Here is a 6,000-nt window from a genome sequence, read left to right as displayed (position 1 = left end):
GTTTGAACTTTAGAACTTCAGCAGGGTTCAGATCAAAAAGTCAGCCTGAATTCCAGATGCCCTCTGGTTATGACAGTTTTCCGAACATGTTTATTTTTATAAACGATTCACCATATTATCTATTAGTACAGACTTACTTGTGGTTCCTGTAGTTTTCAGTAGTTAAGTGGGAGGTAGACTCTAGCTATCAGGCTTCTCTGTGGCATGAGGCCAACACGGAAGTGCCAAAAACTGCACTGTATCTGAAATGGACACTTTACAGCCTGTTCCAAAAACAAATCAATCAGCTGCACATTTAAAAATATGTTTAGAGTATGTTACAATAAAAGCACTTTAGCTGCTAACTTGTTATTACCCCTTTTACCTAAATATGGTTATGTCTTGCTCTAATGGTTCCAAAACCCTAAAATCAGTGAGTGATGATGGGCACATTCACCTTAAATACATAGTGTGTGTGTAGAGACAGCTCACATTTTGAGACTCAATGGTGTCTGTCATTACTCTCTCTGGTGATGGTAGACACTGCCTTACTGTAGTTTTTTTCTTTTAATTTATTACTTTTAAAAAGGCTTTGACTCTGAATGTGGCATGGTTAGTGGTGCAGTAAGAGCAGAATCAGGTGACCCTGAACTATGCCTTAGTTATTCTATACAGGCTTGGGCCACTACCAAACCAGTGATGCAATGAGCACTGCTCCCCTACTCTCTCTTCCACTCTCCATGTTTTTATGTGCTTCTTTGGCATATCATTAACATCTATTTCCTGTAGGTTTGCCTTTGTTGTTTCTCTATGCTCTTTTCTCTTTTTGTTTCCTCTTCACTCCAGTTGTTCACCATAGATAGCTGCTCCCCTGTGCCTGGTTCTGCTGGAGGTTTTTCAGTTTTCAAATAAAATTTCTTCCACCACTGTTGCAAAGTGCTTCATTGTAAGAGATCATTGATAATTAGGTATCTATCTATAATGTTGTTGGGTTTATAACTTACAATATAAATTAGTGATGTAGTGATTTGGCACTATATTCAGTCATGGGTAAAAGTTTACTTTTACTTGATATCATGGCCGTGCAAATTAAACAAAAAAAAAAACTAAAGAGAAATCAAAACTAACAACAGTAATTTGAAATAATGACAATCAATTTCTGAGGCATTAAAATCAATGACAAGTGAGCAGTTTACTTTTTTTATTTTTCTTGTCTCACTTATTTTTCAATGTCATGTCAGTCTCTGTTACTGCTATAAACTCCATATGGGTTTTGTCTTCAGGTGAAAAAAGACAGACGGCAGAATCTAGGAAGCAGGTTTCAGTATCAATCTTTACCCAACAAGACTACAAGAACCACCCACTACAGACCAACTTGCTATTACAGCAAGTGACCATTCATGCCTGCCACTCACCTAAAGACAACACTGACCACTCAACTTCTTCAGAGGACACTACAGCACATGACATATTAATCGGTGTCATTACAACGGTCAAGATAATGAAAAAGTAGTGTGTAAAATGAACCTTATTATTGTCCAATTGCTTCTTCAAGGTAATTGATGATGTCTTAAAAGAAGACGTATATGAAGTGGCTTACCCAGTCTCCAGACCTCAATCCTATAGAAAATCTGTAGAAGGAGCTGAATCATTGAGTAACCAAGCAGCAACCAAGAACCCTAAAGGATTGAGAGTTTCTGTGAAGAGGAGTGGGCCAGAATCCCTCCTGAGATGTGTGCAAACCTGGTGACCAAATACAAAAAATATTTTGCTTGGGGATAAAATATTTATTTCATTCAGTGATATGCAAATCCATTTATAATGTTTATATAATGCGTTTTTTAATGGGCTTTTGGTTGATATCTCTCTCCATTAAAATGACAGAACCATAAAAATTATTTGCAAGTGAGCAAACTGTATTTTCTTTTCAATTTTATGCTGATGACGTTTAGACTGACGTATACCCTGGTATGTTAAGTTCTCATAATAGCTGCCTTTGCAAAGTTTCAGACTGGATATCAAATAATTTCCTCCACCTGAATTCAGACAAAACTGAAAATCTTCTCAATGGGTCGAAGCTCACTGCTGAACAGATTCTGCTGTCAGTCCTTTTAAACCTGTAGCAAAAAAATCTTGATGCCTGGTTTATTGCCTGGTAAATTTTGAGCAGAATATGTCAAGAGCACTGGGCAGAGTGGACTCAATGGCAGGATTCAGAGAGTTAAAGTTCATTTATTTACAGTAAAAAAAACACCCTGGTGACATATACAGGTCGTGATGGGGGGAAAACAGGGATCCAGGGATGGGGAGCGTCCAAACAATCCAACTCTTCTCCCTCACTCAGCTCAGGCAGTCTCTCCAAATACTCCAATTCAGGGAAAGTCTGTACACGAGAGGAAGAACAATGAGATTATTGACGAGGGAAAAAAGACAAGGAAAACAGACTAGACAAGAGAGCTGAGGCTTTACTAACAGCATAGTTCAACAATCTAGCAAAGAATGAGTCTCACCCACCACCTTAAATACTGGCCTGCTGATGAGCTCATCTAGAACAGGTGGCTGATTCCTGCAGGTGTGTTTAGCCAGAGGCAGGAACCCACAATGACTCCTTCTCATGAACAATGCAGGCTGTGATGAACACCCCTGGTTGTTCATCATCATTTCAACAGTTTGAGCCGGTGTCACTTCATACTCTCAAGCAACTTATTGACCAATGAAAGAACACCTCTCCTGCTTATGATATCCTTCCATCTCGTTTAGTTAAGGATTGCTTCAGCGTAATTGGACCCAGCATCCTATCTCTAATGAATATATCTCTACTTGCAGGCTCTGTTCCTTTAGCCTTCAAACACGCTGTTGTCCAGCCCGTTCTTTAAAAAAGGAACCTTGATCATAACGATCTTGGGAACTGTAGGCCGATCTCTAAGCTTCCATTCCTGTCCAAAATACTGGAGAGGATCGTTCTTTCACAATTCCAGCCGTATTTGGATACAAATGCCATTTATGATAAATTTCAGTCTGCTTACAAACCCTGTTATAGTACTGAAACGGCCTTGCTCAGAGTCCTCAATGATCTCCTTCTGATTGCTGACTCCGGACGCTCTTCAGTCTTGGTCCTACTATCTATCTATCTATCCTCGGCCTTTGATATGGTAGATCATAACATCCTATTAGCGAGGCTTGAACACACAGTTGGCATTGGAGGTGCCGCCCTAGATTGGTTTAAGTCATACCTCTCTAATAGGTCCTTCTCGATCAATTTTGGCCCTTATTTCTCCTCTGCTGCACCTGTCTCCTGCGGCGTCCCTCAAGGATCTGTCCTTGGTCCCCTGCTCTTCTCACTGTATATGCTCCCCTTAGGCGCAATCTTTGAGAAGTATAACATCGCACATCATTGTTATGCCAACGACATACAGATGTATTTCGAGCTAACTGATGATCCCTCTATGTCTTTGTACGGCTTTCGCGAATGCATGCGTGAGGTCAAAAATTGGCTCGCAGGTAACTCTCTTATTCTAAACGACAGGAAAACGGAAATTATCATGTTTGACAGTAGAGTCCCTCGTGGCCAACTCCGTGACGCCCTCGGTTCCTTTAACAGCTTCCTCACCGACACTGTTAGTGACCTGGGTGTATTTTTGGATAGCTCTTTTAAGTTCGATAAACAAGTGTCTTCTGTTGTTAAATCTTGTTTCCATCAATTGCGTCTTATTAGCAAGGCCAGACATTATGTTCCACATAGGGACCTTGGAAAGCTTATCCACGCCTTTGTGACATCTAGGTTGGATTATTGCAACTCACTTTACTTCGGTCTTAACTCTACTCTCCTCCATAGACTCCAAATTGTTCAGAATGCAGCTGCTCGACTCCTTACTGGTAGTGGGCGGCGTGTCTCTATTACCCCTGTCCTTGCTGATCTGCATTGGCTTCCCATTAAGTACCGCATTCAATTCAAAATCCTGCTGCTTACCTTCCAAATTATTAACAATATAGCGCTAAGCTACCTCATTGAGCTACTTAGATCATACACCCCTACTATAGCATTAAGATCATCTTCCCAGTCACTCTTGGTACTGCTGAGATCTCGGCTGAAGACTAGAGGTGACCGCGCGTTTGCCTTGGCTGCACCCGATTTATGGAATAACCTCCCCATCGCTATACGCGAGTCTGATTCCATCCATTCCTTCAAATCACGGTTAAAAACCCACTTATTTAGCCTCGTCTTTTCTACCAGTTAACGCTTGCTTGATAGTTAGCTTAACGCTTATTCTTATCTTCGGCTTATTCTTAATTACTTTTAATTCATTTAAAAAAAAAATTGATTGTTTTATCCTCTACACTTAGCTTTCTTTTATGCTTTTATATGCAATTCTTTTGCCTTCGTGTGTTTTAATGCCATTCAACCTGCTAGTACGTTTTGGTACCGTGCCATAGCCCTCATCCTTCCCTGTTACTTCATCTTACCCTCTTGCATGTTAAGCACTTTAGTACACCACTGGTTTTTAAATGTGCTATATAAATAAAGTTTGTTGTTGTTGTTGTTGTTTTAAACAGAGCGAAGCGATATCATTCTCATTTTGCCATTTTTATACTACTCATGTTTTAGAATTGATTTTAAGATTTTACTCATTACTTCTACGACCCTTTGTGGCTTTAAGCTGCATCTGATCTCATTGTATCATATGCACCAGCACGTACCTTGAGATCCTCTAGCAGAGGTCTTTTGTCTGCTCCAGGGGTTGACTGAAAACTAAAGGTGACAAGGCGTTTGCACTCAGAGGCCTGAGGCTCTGGAATGATCCACCCAAGAAAATCAGTTCGGCAGATTCAGCCACTTCAAGTCTTACCTTAAAACATATTTTTTAAGAGAAGTTCTCCTTTTTTTCTGTTTTGTGTTTTAATCTGATGAACACATGTTTTGTCCCTAGAATTTCACTCTAATATTAGTGTTTGTTCAGTGGTTGTTTTTTTGTTTAATCTCTGTTTTATTCTGTTTCTCCTGTGATGGTTTTGTAACATTTTTATAGAGCACTCAAAACCGAAGTTAATTCAGTTATTGGTTAGAGTTATTACAAGTTGGTAGTGCTTACCAGTAGGTTTATGGTTTGGATTAGGTTTACGCATATAGCATTGAATAATTTCTTTTTCATTATTTTGTTTGGATTTATACCTGTCTGCAATTATATATGATTACAATTATGCATAATAAACTATAATCACTCACAGATGTAGTTTGCTATAGTGTTCTGCGTTATTAAAAGGAAGTTGGATGTTAGGTCCCCTGTTTCTTGGATAGCAATTACACCAGAGATCACACACCTTTTGACAACAAAATGAAGAGTATGATACTGGAAAGACTCAAGAAAGGAATCATGGAAAAAAAACTAAGAGACACAGCTCAGACAATATAAGAATTTAAAAGTTCGTATAGCATAGGTACAGCAAGTTTGAAGTTTTATATCAAAGTCCTTTAAAATTAATCTTTCTGTTATGGTTCCACTATGGAACTCACTTCCTTCCTTTACATGAATATTGCAACAAAACTGTTTCGAGTGTGTCTTTCTTCATGGTAGGATGAGCACAGAAAGCATGTATAGTCAGGGCCACACTGTAAAAGAAAAGTAAAGAAAATCCATAAAAACAGTAATATATCAGCAGCTGCAATATAAGAAAATGACATAAAGTAATGGAAATTTATCATCACAAAAAGTGCAGACTACCAATGTAGTTTTTATTTTAAATAATAGGTATTTACATATGTAACACAAATGAAATTACAAATATCAAAACACTGTTTTAATATAAGTTCTCAGGCTTAAAATTGCTTTTAAGTTCTTTTTCTTTCACTTTGTATTTAATGTAATGAAACCCATAGAAAAATCTAAATACAGTATAATGTCATAGTTATTACATTATACTGTTATTCACAGGTCTTATTAAGTACATATTGACTGATCAGATATGATTCCACATAAAACAGTGGCATATTTAATGGACATGAACACTGAAAGAATTGCACTT

This window comes from Oreochromis niloticus, linkage group LG4 (genome assembly GCF_001858045.2).
Source record: "Oreochromis niloticus isolate F11D_XX linkage group LG4, O_niloticus_UMD_NMBU, whole genome shotgun sequence".
NCBI classification, from domain to species: domain Eukaryota; kingdom Metazoa; phylum Chordata; class Actinopteri; order Cichliformes; family Cichlidae; genus Oreochromis; species Oreochromis niloticus.
The sequence above is the reverse complement of the archived record's forward strand: the minus strand, read 5'-3'. Positions refer to the sequence as shown.